Here is a 14,688-nt window from a genome sequence, read left to right as displayed (position 1 = left end):
ATGCTCATAACTGTGCTCATAAATCATGCCTTAATCATATTGTGTCAAAACAAATACAGGGCACAACACTCAGAAAACCCGTATAATGAAAAACTCCACCCCATACTTTAAAGTTTAATCAATTCATGGCATTGCAGCACATGGTAAAGAAAAAAGCTAGGGCTTAGATTTTATTAAACGTGTAACTATAATCACTCAACTATTTATTCAGAGATAAGCATGTAAGAACACACTAGAAAACACTCAGTTTATATTCATTGTTAAAAATGTTTAACTATTGCTACGGTATGTTCAATATCATTATGTAAAAAGTATATTTAAAGTGATATTAAAGTCTTCTTTTTTCCCCTAGCATGAAAATAAAGATGTTATACTTACCTGTTCTGTGCAAGGATATTACACAGAGTGCCACCTTACCTTCTATTCTGGGGTAGGCCACTGGTGATCTCCACTCCTCCTTCCCTAAATATGCCCAGTTGCCCACATAACAAGCCTCTTGTATGGGGGCACACGTGTGGACATGCTTCTAAACCGGGCTGCGTTCATTCATAGACACACATGGCACTGCTCATTCCTGCCCCCTGCTCTCTGATCACACGGTTTGATTGACAGCAGAGGGAGACAATAGTTTCTGTTGCTCTCAATCTGTCCTGTAAGACCAGGGAGAGAGACCAATGCTGCTGAAAATGGCCACAGCGATTGGATTGAGACAGGACTCAGGTAAGTAAAGGGATGAGGGGGGACAAACAGCTTTCTACCTTAATTTAGGTAATGCAGTATAGTAAAAAAACTTTTAACTTTAGAACCACTTTAAAAGTGAACTCTAGACAGATCTAAAACACACAACTGAATGCAGCTCTGTTGTAACAAATATGTGATTAAACTATTTTTTTTTTTACAAGCAGCAAAAGTACCTGGATTTGGCCTGGTATCATCCCTTTTGCTGTCCTTGTACATAAGGACTAGGGTGCCAGAGAAAGGAGCCAATCAGTACATGTGCTAACAAGAAGCATGTTAATTGGAAGAAAAAAAAGAGTAACAGAGAAATGAGCTTGTCACTGTGCTTATTCTCTTTTCACTGTCCAGTCACAGGCTGAGTCAGGTCCAAAAAAAGGCTTGTGTATGTTGCAAGTCAGTCTGTTTGAAGCCTGCATAGAGCTTAGGACCCTCGCCACGTGACAGTACTCAGGCAATCAACACTGCTTTGTGGAATGATGGGAAGAAAGTCAAATAGTACTACTATGAAGTATTGAGTATTTAGGCTCTTCAGCTCTTCAGACATGTCTAGTACATCTAGAGTCCAAGGAAGTTAAAACAAGCTCAAAGCAGCAGTAGCAGCCATAAGTCTATTTCACATTAATGCAACAGGGCATTTTGTAAACATGATCTGGGTGTTTGTAGAGCCACCTGATCACTTTTACATGACTCGCAGTTGCCAATCTCCACAATGCCCCCCCCTGTGCTCCATGGTTCCTGAGTTTTCCCACTCCTCCTAGGATCCAAGGACCACAGCAAACAGTGTCAAGATAGCGAGTGGGAGGAGGGTGAGGATTTCTGCTCAGTGTGAACACAAGAATGATCAACTCAAAATATTTCTGGGTTTAGAGCTGGCTGAAAAGCCAGTCCAAAAGTGGATAAAGCACAGTCATATGCCTACTCCACTAAAGCAAAATGCAGGGGATACATTAGAGAGTTTAATAGACCACTAATGTCTCCATAAAAAGTACCTGTAACCTATCACACTGGAGGCTTGTTAGCCTTGTGATAGCAATAAAGTTTTACTAAAACAGTGTTAAAACTTTAAAATATGATCAAAAAAAGCACCCCTGTCAACCAGTGCCCGCACATATTGGGTATTGCTGTACACGCTGAAGTTAGAGAGATGCTTTTAGGTTCTTCAGTTATGGTTAACTCAAAAGTAAGGAGCTGTAAACACATCTAAAATGTTATCTAGTGATAATTTTAGGTACTATATTTTTCTCCATTTGACCAATGCACACAGTTTACAGGATTTACATATTTGGCATCTATTTGCTTGACACCTCATATATGAGGTGTCAAGCAAATAGATGCCAAATATGTAAATCCTGTAAACTGTGTGCATTGGTCAAATGGAGAAAAATATAGTACCTAAAATTATCACTAGATAACATTTTAGATGTGTTTACAGCTCCTTACTTTTGAGTTAACCATAACTGAAGAACCTAAAAGTATCTCTCTAATATATATATATATATATATATATATATATATATATATATATATATATATATATATATATATATATATATATATATAAAAATATTGGGGATTAAATTGTGTTTGTGTGCAGTAAAATTAATTTTGGTGTATTTTTTCCTGAGAATATGAGAATATAGATTTGATAAACAGTTGTGCAAATATTGTGTAACCCAAAAAATCACAATAACTATATTTTAATTCTTAATTCTTGGCATTTAAAAGCTTTCTTTTTTTTAATAACAAACATGTCATGCTCACCTGCTCTGTGCAGTGGTTTTGCACAGAGCAACCCAGATCGTCCTCTTCTTGGGTCCCTCACTAGCAATCTTGGCCCCTTGCTCCTGTCGAGTGCCCCCAGAGCAAGCAGTTTGCAATGAGGACAGCCAAGCAGGTTTATTCCTGAGCCAAGGCTCTGCATGTCCATTCACACACGCCATGGCTTGGCCCCTCATCCTCTCTCTCCTCATTGGCTCACTGGCTGTGCTTGACAGCAGCGAGAGCCAATGGCTCAGCCAATGAGGAGAGAGAGTCCCCGGAGAGCCAAGGCTCTCGTGCACATTGCTGGATTGAGATGGGGCTCAGTTAGGTATTAGGGGGGGCTGGGGGGTGCTGCTGCACAGAGGGTTTTTCTTTACCTTCATACATAGAATGCATGAAGATAAAAAACCTCTAGCCTTTAGAAGCACTTTAAGTAATTTCTTTTTGATAGCCCAGAATTGAAATTTTTACATATGTAAAAAATGAACTAAAAAGACTCTGGAGTAGTTAAAGAGGCCCTATCAACAAATAATATAATATTTTAAAAAATGGAGCTAGAAGCACATACATCAAGTATTTAAATGATTACTTTCCATATATGATTTTCATTGACTTGCAATGTGCCTTAAATTGGGCTGCTCCAGGAAAGGGCAATTTCTGGCACCTCCCCCTTGCTCCATGCATGTCCGATCTTCTTCTCTTCTGGGAGTGTATAACTAATCTCTGTGTTGGCCCAGTTCCTCCAACCCTACCTTTACCTCTCTGCTTTTAGTAGAATATGGTGGAGCAGTGAAGGAGAATACTTTAAAATGTAATTTGAGTGACAGCTCAAGACATCCAAGATGGTGGCTCCCAGCTGTAATCTCAAAATTCAACACAAGAGAGATTTTGACAGGTACAGTAAGTAGCATGCATACAATATGCTAAATGTCACATACCTTACTGGAATGTTTTATTGAAATGAATGGTGTGGAAACAAGGTATATTTTATTCAAACAAAACAAAGAACAGACAAAGTACAAGTTCATTAAAAAAAGCTACATTCCAGAGAAAACACTAAAAAATCCTATTCATAAGGAAAGTGGAATAAAAGATGATTTGCTTGTTCTTGGTTTCCGTATTTTGCAGGTTGCTCTTTGCTTTATTATGCGGAGGTCAATGATATTCATTGGGATTGTTATTGTATAATTATTGCATTAGTCACATTTCCATTTTGGGGATACACATAAAATGTCTCCTAAATTAATAATAGAGGCTGACATTTTGACAAGGTTTATAATGTCACAATCCCAGACAAGTTGAACATAAGAAGTGTTAATGTAGTGATAGTCACCAAAAGGTTCACATTTAGGAATGATCAATTAGAAGAATTGCCAGTTCATCACTTTTTTGATTATTTTATATATTTCATACCATCTGTCTGTAATGCTGCTGAGAATCACACAGTTATGAACACAGGCAAACATGCTTCATGTAATATAATTCTTTGCATTCTGTGAAAATCAGTATGCGTATATTTGAAACCAAAAATGCTTATCACGTTTCATATTATTTTCATGTGCACTGACAGTAACATTGGAATAAAACAAAACCAATTTCCCTTGAGAACATCTGAGAGCTGTGATTCTGGTTGTCCCTCCATATTGCTTGGGCTTGGTTTTCTGGTAGACTTGCATTGTGAGAAGGAGCAGTAAAGTACAGCCACTGTGTAGTACTGCCTAACAGGTATCAAAGTCTTCAAATGTAATGAGCAAATATAGTTGGCTCCAAGGAAAAATGCAATTACAGACTATACATAGAGACAAAGTTTTTGAAACATTAATGTGCAACAATAAGAGGATTAACATCTTAGTGATTTTTTCATATATACCTACATCTAAAAAAAATAATCAAAATGATTAGAATTTCAAGTTAAAGCTAAAATTCAGCATTACCTTGCACAGTTGTACTGACTCCACTTCTGTAATAAAATAGCTTACTCTGGTTTCACTTCTGTGCATTAAAAGATGCAGCAAGTCAGATAGATTCTAGCTCTTTACTCCCAAACCTTATTATCTTTTGTTTGACCATTTTACTCATTGGATTTCAGTTCTACCAATCTACCAATTAAGTTTCTCAGCATGACATGTGGGAGTTAAAATGCAAATGCAGCCTGCCTACCAACACCCACTCTTCCAATATAACACCCATCCATCAAACTATTTTGAAAATTGCAAAAACCCTCTCAAGAAAAAGCCCACTGCTTGAATTGAGGGTAGGTGCTCCAGTACTGGGAGTAGGCAGGGTGCTGTGATGTTTTAAGGTAGCTATTTATAGCAGCTTACTAGGCTCTTACCACGCTATGATCTGCCTTCATTGGATAGAGAAGCAGAGAAACCCAGAGATGGCATCAAATGGTCTAAAATGATGTATGTAATAAAAAAATTAAAGGTCAAATAAAAATAACTAATTAGCGTGATGGGGTAGGGGAGGTTGGAACTTGTAAATGCAAATAACAAGCAGCATAAACGTAAGCTTTAAAATAATTTGCAGGGCCCCACAACATCTCAAAATACCTGAAATGTCCACCATAATTATACATGATATAAAACTGCCACTCGCATTGGTACTCTATGATATCTTATCTATTGCATTATCAGATTCAAAAACTGTGTAAATAATCAACACTTCCTTTTAAGTATTCTCTGGATGGTCCCAAGTTCAAGCAATGCACATATGTAGTACTGATACTGCCCAAAAATATATGCATTATGTCTTTATCCAAATGCAATGTAGTATTGCTATAGTATATGCACCTCTGATGGAACAGTCAGTAAAATATAGCACTTGTGGGATTTTCTTACTTCTTTATCTTCTCCTCTAGCTGAAAATAGAAACTGAAACTAAAACTGGACATTCATTATACAATGTTATTATTCAATTTCCTTTAGATTTACCATCAACTCTGTAGTGCAAGGACCTGCCTGATTGCATACAAATTTGAAGTGTTTAGGTTTGACCTCATATCATATGGTTTTGGTAAATCTAAAGGAAATTTGTACAAGAACATTATTACGATTTTTTTTTTATCTGGAGATACCATATAGCATGATAAATTTGAGCTTATCTACTAAGATACTAGTACCTTCGGTCAATCTTCAATTCCTTGTTTGTGTTATATGCATTTTTATGTGCTTATGTGTTTGTAACCTGAGAATGCACAATAAAAAATTATTGAACCTCATACATGTTTCAGAGGTTGCATCTCTACAGGTTCATGCTCACACATTTTTTGGGAATGTGAGAAAATATCCTAAATATGGAAACAATTGGAAACGATTGCTTCCAAAATTTCAGACAATATTATATGACTCACTCTCCCCAATTGTCCGTTATTCTCCCCTATTATAGGATTGTTCCTCCACCACATGAGCCTGATCCACACAATATGTGTATCCATACATTGGCTAATCGTCTACCATTGGAAATCTCCATCAGTACCACTAGCCCAATTGAAAGTAAGAATAAATAATATTAACCTCATGGAAAAAATATTTTATACTTTACATAATACAAATCATTTGTATGATAAGAAATAGGACCCCTGGTTTGCACATTCTAAACACTTTCTAAACCCCAAATAACTAATACTCTTCATTAAAGGTCATTAATATACAACAGTTGTTTATCTATTTCAAGGTCACCATGGATTGTATATTAGTCAATAATTGCAATGTACCTCTATAATTTTCGGTATACATAGTTATAATTGTCCTTACTATGCAAGCTTATATATTGAATTTTTCTTAATATATAATACCTTGTTTTTCACCTAATAAAAAGTTTGTAAACAAAAAAAAAAAGCTAATAAACTATTGAAACAGAAAATTGTACAAGAAAATTGTATAATGCGGGGATATGCAATTAGTGGACCTCCAGCTGTTGCAAAACTACAAGTCCCATCATGCCTCTGCCTCTAGGTGTCATGCTTGTGGCTATCAAAGTCTTGCTATGCTTCATGGGAGTTGTAGTTCTGCAACAGCTGGAGGTCCACTAATTGCATATCCCTGGTATAATGTACTGTATGCCCATCCTTGGTCTGTCAAATGCTTTGGATATATCACGTGTATACAAGTATGTGTATATCATATTTGCCTTCAAAACTTTCCAAAAGAATGAAAATGAGTGACTCATACAAGAAAATAAAAATATCTCTAAATACATGAAGTATTTAGAGGAATTTGAAGAAATTCATAATCCATCATTTACATTTCATGCATAAGCTTCTTTGTGGATGTGTTAATACTCATTTCAGTAGGTAAGAACATATTCAGTAGATTAGACAGGTGACTGGCTGGCATTGCTATTGACTGAGTCACTTGCAATCTAATGCAGACTTACTGTACATAAAACTGTATCTTAACAATTTTTCAAAACAGCTTTATGTTTTTTAATACAAATTAAGTTCTTAAACACAAGCCAAGTAACTTTGCCTAAGATAAGGTGAAGTCATTAGTCTGCAACGGGCTGGAGGTAGCGTATCCTCAGTCACCTCTTCCCCAGTGATCACTCAAACTGCAACCTGCAAGATGCAATGCTGCTGCAGAAGAAATTAAACCTGATTGGCCTCTTAGGGTTGGTTTCTCACTTTCTCAGAGAATTGCCTTTTGCTAGTTTCTAGCACAGGTTCTAAAGTATCTTTTAAATAGATAGATGAAAAAATAATGGAGAATGTACTCTCTCCTGATTATTGTAATACTTTTACTCTATTGCATACCTTTAAAACAGTAGTAAACACTGCTTGCTCACTTGTATCTACAGGTAAGCTTATAATAAAGCTTAGCTGCAGGTACAAGGTTTATCTCCTAAAAGTGCACCGTTTAAGAGATATTCATTACTTCTACAGCTGGTGACTTCACCGGCGCATGTGCACAGACAGCACTCTGAAGGGACGGCATGCTGTCTCTTCAGAGTACTGTGTCGCTGCTGTGGCTCCCATTCTTATGTACAGAAGTGACATCATCAAGCCAGGCCATTCAAACGGCCAAGGCTGCAAGCCCAGAAAGAAGACCATGTGAAGATTAAAGCCTTTTCAGAGGTGACAGCACTTTTTTTGTTTACTTGACTTCTGCCCAGATAGCAAGGAAAACTTGCCACAAATTTGTGGAAGTGTTGAATTGTAAGTCTTGTTAACTTGCTACACATTTTCAATGGCAAGTTGTACACTTGCAGAGTACTTGAAGTACAAGTTCTAGTTGACACTTTTCTAATTTGTAGCAAATTTGTGTGGCAAATGTAGCAAAAGCAAAGATGCAACAGTGAGTCTATAGCAAGAGCTCTGCAAGTCACAGTGACCCCTGTGGTGGGATGACTATTGCACAACATAAAACTTGCAGCAGACTTGCAGAATGTTTGCAACAAAAGTTGATCTGGAGTCATGCAATGCAACAAAAGTGTGAAGCCTGACAAGTCTAGCAATAGCTTAGCAAGCTTAGCAAGTCATTTTCAAACATGCAGCTCAATTGCTTGCTATCTGGGTGATGGCTGAAGGTAACATCACTCTTCGTTTCACACGCTTCTTTAGAATAGTCTGCCATTTTTTTAATGGGAAAATATCTCCAACTGGGACACAGGAAGCTTCTCTAGCCTAGCCTAGTCTAGTGGGCAAAGTGTCAGTGTGTAAACATTATTGTCTGTTCTTGTTCAGAAATTTTCTTTTGTGTCTTGGTGGCAGGTGTCCACTAGGAGGGGAAATCTCCCCAAAAGAGAAAGAGATCACAAAAAAAGATTCCAGCAATAGTTTTTGTCCAAAGCAAAAAAAGATTTAGCTCTTTTTGCAAAACTAATTTTAGGGCCGATTCACACTAGGAATAGCAAAGCAATATGCTGCACTTTCCAGTGCGATTCACATGCGGTTCAATGCTGTGAAATTTGAGCCCATTCATTTTACACTTCTATGTGATCCAGTGCAAGCAAATGCACTGCATTTGGGACCTGCATTTGGGGTTTCGTTAACCTAACACTGACACTTGCTGCAGATTGCAACCGCAGTGCATTTTGAATGAAATGTGCACAGAACTTGAATTTCCTGCACCACATTCTGATATGAATGGGCCCTTATGCCTCTTGCACATGGAAGTAAAACATGCCACATATTTTACTGATGTTAACACAGGTGCATTATTGTCTATGAACCAATGCATACAGCTGCCTAAAGATATGTAACTCAGAGAAAAGTACAGAGCCATAAAATAAAAATAGAAAATGTTACATTTAAGTGCAGTAATTTGAACACATTTGTGTGTATATGCATGTATACAAGTGCATATGTGCATATATTGCAACACTGTCAACAAGAAGAGAATGATGAAGTATGTATGCATATGTACATTTACATGCATTTACTCAAGGTCTTACAAAAACTGTTTACTCTTATAAACATCAGTAAATTATTACATCTGTGTGCAAGGGGCTTTAAAGTGGTAAACCACATCTAATAAAAAATTTAAAATTTGGGCCCCAGTCCTTCGCATACTAGCATATTATGACAGACTTACCTGAAAAATAAGCCCTCCAGAGGCACACTGTTACCGCTAAAGGCACTTCCGTCTTCACCTGGTCTTTTTTCTGGGTTCACGGGATTCAGCTACCTGATTGACAAGCAGAAGTCGCTGTTTACAGCACGGCTCTGAAGGAATGGCATGGGCATGCCATTCCTTCAGAGTACATGCACCAGTGATGTCACCGACTGCATCTAAAGTAAATATATCCTAAACAGTGCATGTTTGGGAGATATTTACAGTACCTAAAGGTAAACCATATTATACGCTTACCTATAGGTTAAAATCATACATGGGAGTTTACTCCCACTTTAAGCTATATATACCATTTTTAAAATTACCAATAACTTATATCATTGGGAGTCTACAGTTGCTGTTAAGGTCATAGCTGCTCCTTTACTTTCATCAAGTAAATGCAAAAAAAAGACTGTCTCCCTCTCCTGGTTATAAGTCTTCTAGTGAAGGAGTTTCTTCTTTATTAATGGAATCCAAACCACTTTATAGCAATAGAGGTATATCATTTTGTATAAGTTTCTTTTTTAGGCTTTTGTTTACAGCCCTTTTAAAGACTTTTTTGCCCAGGAAGCCAGCATTCCTTTTATTTATTAGTTTTGTTGGTATACCAATTTTGGGGTAGGCTGACCCTTCTTATGGTTCTTACGAACCACAGCATTTGTCTTTCTCAGAGGACACAAGAAGGGACATTCTGTATTTGTCTAAGAAGCCAAGATCTCAGTTATAACAGTTCAAGACACAGAATTCAACGAGCTACAGAATGAAAGTAGAGAATGATATGAAAAATGATATACACCCTTACCATGTCTCTCAGGACATGGCACAGAAACTACGCTTTGCATTTCAAGCAAGATTGACTGTGTGTCACTGATGAATCACTTGAAAGTGTTAGGCAGATACGAAAATTGATTAGTCAATACATCAGCTCCAAGAGTTTAAAAGAAACTTTAGTGCACATATTATAAATCAGGCTTTGATGGAGGTAGAAAAGTATTGGTGCAATTTAATCATGGCTTTTATGTTAGCAGTGGGACTCCAGACCTTCAGATATTCAAAAGAAATGATTGAAAAGGAATAATTATCTGTGGGTACTTTAGGTTTTTTTAAAGCATCAGAAATTTTTAGTTGCTTACAGCTAAGCTGTTTCATAAATCTGAAGCATGTTGTCCAGTAAAATCTTTTTCCATTATGCAGCTGACACATCTTCTTTCCTAAATTGTTTTGTGTTTTGTAATCAGCTATCACAGTTGACACACAACTGAGACAGACAAAATGAAACTTAGACAGCCAATAGGAAATTGTGCACCTGATCCAATGAAAGCTTGATAAGAAATAATTCATTTTATGGTGGATGGAACATAAATACATATTATCCAATATGTACAGTACTAGTGATATCCAGCTCCACTTAAAGAAAAAAGAAGAATTTAAAATATGCCAGATCCAAATAATGAGTTGTAGTTAATGAACAGAGAGGGCCTGGTTCACATGATCCCCTTTTGTTGTTCATAGCATTGACATCATGTTGTTTGTGTTATTCTCCATCTCTCCAGCCAGGAAAAGCACTGAGTACAATTTGGACTAGTGGTTATAGAGAAGGACATTGGCTTGTCACCGCCGACGTCACGTCCCTATATACTATCATTCCCCATCATTGGGGCATTAAATCAGTGAAATATTTTCTGGATAAAGATTCCTCAATACCCAAGAAACAAAAACGCTTTATTATGGAACTTTTGGAATATGCCACAACACATAATTTTTTTTGGCATAATAAACAATTTTTTCTTCAGACTAAGGGTGTCGCCATGGGGGCCAAGTTTGCCCCCAGCCTGGCGAACCTTTTTATGGGCAAATGGGAGGAGGACGTCATCTATGCCCATCGGAGACTGGAATTGGTCCTATGGGCAAGATATATAGATGACGTCCTCCTCCTATGGAGTGGTTCCCATGACTCACTCTGTTTGTTTATGGAGGGTCTCAATAGGAATGAGAGGGGTATACTATTTAAATATGAGGCCAGTCAAGAAAAAATCCAATTTTTGGATTTGGAGATACGAAGTGAAGGTAACTCTTTACTCACCTCTACCTATTTTAAGGTCACTGACCGGAACTCGTTTATCCCTAGGGACAGTTGTCACCATAAAGCTTGGTTAGACTCTGTCCCTAAAAGTCAATACATTAGAATGAAAAGGAATTGTTCCACCACTACCGATTTCCTGGCCCAGTCTAGGGTCTTAACAGACAGATTCATAGAGAAAGGCTATGATGTGCAATTCCTTGAAGAAAAACTAGATCAGGTTAAACTACTAGATAGAGATTCTCTATTGGTTGATAAACCCAGGGCATATATGGATAGCAAGGCAGTTTGTCCTCTGATAATGAGATACTCCTGCCAACATTTTTCCATTAGGAAAATATTGAATAAACACTGGCACATTATCAAAAATGACCCTTTGTTGGGACCAGTCCTTCCAGATAGACCCCAGCTGGTCTTTAAAGGTGCCCCCTCAATTAGATCACGTGTGGTGTCTGCTGTATGTGACCCTCCAGTCCACAAACCTACGTTTTTTCAACACCTAACAGGTTTTTTCAAATGCAGAAATTGTGAGGTGTGCTCCATTAATGCTATGACTGAGAGGAAGGTGTGCCAATTTCGTTCTAATAACTCCCCTTATAATTTCCATATTAAATCATTTATTACGTGTTCTACAATACATGTGGTGTACCTTCTTACCTGTCCGTGCGGGCTCCATTATGTGGGCCGCACGGTTTGTTCCTTAAAGGTAAGACTGGGTGAACACATTGGAAATATTAGAAGGGGTTTCTTGGGTCATCCAGTCTCCAAACATTACCTGGAAAAGCACAAAAAAGACCCTAGGGGGACTTTATTTATGGGGATTGACAAACTTAAACTTCCATGGAGGGGGGGCTCTAAGAGACATGCCATCTCCAGGCTTGAGATGGAGTGGATCTACAAGATCCGCTCTCTCAGGCTTCTAGGTTTAAATGTGGACATCGAGTTAAACGCATTTATCGATAATTCCTAAGTCTTTTTTGGCCTCCCCATCTCCCTTTATCCATTCACATTTTCTCTAGTAATTATGGAAAAAAAGGGATCATTTAATTCTGGGTCTATTATTTATTTTTGTTTATTTTTATATTTATATTTTTTTCAAATCTGCTGATGATCCATTAATTTGGTTCTTTATAGTATTTAGGAGATTGGTCATGTCAATAGAACTTATTGTTCAAACTTAATATGTATGATGCAATATGTAATATGGTTGCACTTTGTAATACTGGGTGCTCTTCATGTTAATGTATGGGCCTTCGTGTCTATATTATAATAGAATTTAACATATATAAGACCTGATTTCCGCTATCTATTAATTTTTGCTGCATTGGATATCTTTATTATTCTTTTATTTTCTGCAGCATAGAATATTTACTATATTTATTTTTTATTTCTTATTACCAGATTTTATATTTGTATTACATTGCTTCCTAGCAACAAGTAAAGTCCCTTTTAAATCTTCCCAATTAACCTTCTAGACTGCCATTCGGAGGAGTTAATATTAGTCTAGTAATGCTAGAGATTTCCTCTGAGCGGTGATCGCGTTATGAATCTCTGAAGGGTTAATTGTTCTTGCTTCACTGTGCATATCAGAGAGTTACTATGGCAAGATTCATTGAGTGAAGAGCACCAGGTAGAGGCTTCCCCACCCTGATCCTTCTCTAGTAAGGCTTACGCTGTAATAGAGCGGAGCTGGAAACGAGGCTTGGTGCATGTTTTAGACTATTTAAGTGATGGCTCAATACGTCGCCCGTGCCCCTTTGAAGACGTCAGCTTGTGACGAAACATGTAGGGCGTGGCTACGTGTTGTAAGCCGTCACATTGATTGCCCCATGTACTGCATGGGTGTTCGTTTGTTTTAATGCCGGCATAATTTTATTGTTTTTATCAGTATCTTCACGGAGTGTGTACTCTCCGTTTTTGTTACACTTATTTTTACAATAAATTTGGAACTTATTTACACTATTGGAGCCCTGTTTTTGCTTCTTCCCTCCTACCATTTTGGAAGCAAGTGAGCGCTTCTTCCCCCTCCAGGTTCAAGACTTGGACCAGCCTGGACCGGAGACGCTGGATCTGTCAGCTGTTGCAGATACCTTCTCTACATGGTCCATGCAGAGGGCGAAGTCTGCACGCTCTTTTGACCTCGCTAACAGGGGGTCCATCACCGAGGGTAAGGGTCCACTTTTAACTTTTACTCTTGGGATTCACTACAAGCGGAGTCATATCTTCATTTTTTATCCCTCTTTCCTTTTGTCTATTCATATGGATGATGGATTTATGGAAGGTGGATGATGGTTCCTCATACTGATGAACTTTTCTTATACTGCTTTATTTTATGGACTGGAGTTATAATTTTCATCTTTTTTTCACTTTTTTCAACAACATACACAATTTGTGATTTGTATTGGTTGATTTTTCACGTTTGCATACAATTTATAGGTCATATCATATATGACTAGAGAAATTTTCACTTCACACACATTTCTGTTCACGCATTTGTTTGTTATAATTTTTGTTTATGCATTTATTTGCTATATTTCATTTCATTTTGTGTCATGTAAATTTATTTATCCTCTAACATCACTTGTTTGCATAGATTGTAAGCGCACTTTTTTTATATTATTTTTGAGTTTGTACACGGATATTGGTGTTTTATTAGTGCAGCTATCAGTCTGTTTCCTAAATTAGGCTCCGTAGCGCGTTTTTTTTCCCATTTATTTACAATTTGGACAAACTGGGCAAGCCATACAAATTTAACATTTTCAAAACGTCATGTTTTTAAAAAAAAATCTGGATAGAGTAGCAAAGGATTAGAATTATGTCAAAAAGTGGGTTAAAGGTGCTAGAACCCTAAAGTTTGGTTGGCACTTCCACCTAGCATTACTAGGGTCATTGATTCGAATCCCAATCACAGCATTCCCTGCCTGGAGTTTGCATATTCTCCCTGTGCCTGCATGGATTTCCTCTTGGTACTCAGTTTCCTCCCGTACTCCAAAGACATGCTGATAGGTTAATTGGCTCCTGTCTAAATTGGCCCTATTATGTGTACTGTATGTATGAATGTGAGTAAGGGACCTTAGATTGTAAGGTCCAGAAGACTGATGTGAATATACAATATATGTAAAGTGCTTCGTAAATTGATGACACAATATAAGTAACTTAATAAATAAATAAATAATAAATAAATTAAATAAAGATAAATAAATAAAGTATATCATCCAACAGTATGATGATGCTGTAAATGTAAGAGAAAGTGAATATTAGGCTGGCAGTTTTTGCACTCCAAATGATTTTCATAGTGACCTTGGGTTGTGATTGAGATAGATAAATCTAGAATTGAAGCTCATTCATTTTTAAATCCAAAAAATAGGTTTAGTAAACTAGTAGAAATATAAATTGTATAATAAAGCAAGTGCTGTTTGGGGGCTATACTCCACCTCTCACTTTGGGGCTGACGAAGTAACATAAGAAATAAAACATAACACTGAAGATGGTGACAATCATGATGTGATGTATATAGGATATAAAAATAAAATATGTATATAAGTATCTAAAAGG

General features: G+C 37.2%; 1 protein-coding gene across 1 annotated transcript in view; it reads right to left on the bottom strand.

Annotated features, from left to right (window-relative positions):
• Positions 1-14,688, bottom strand: part of GRIK3 (glutamate ionotropic receptor kainate type subunit 3) — a 929,711-nt gene that overhangs the window by 852,039 nt on the left and 62,984 nt on the right. The gene's annotated exons all lie outside the window — the stretch shown is intronic.

Source organism: Aquarana catesbeiana, linkage group LG02 (genome assembly GCF_042186555.1).
Source record: "Aquarana catesbeiana isolate 2022-GZ linkage group LG02, ASM4218655v1, whole genome shotgun sequence".
NCBI lineage: Eukaryota > Metazoa > Chordata > Amphibia > Anura > Ranidae > Aquarana > Aquarana catesbeiana.
Note: the sequence above shows the minus strand (reverse complement) of the source record. Positions and strands in the feature narration are given on the sequence as shown.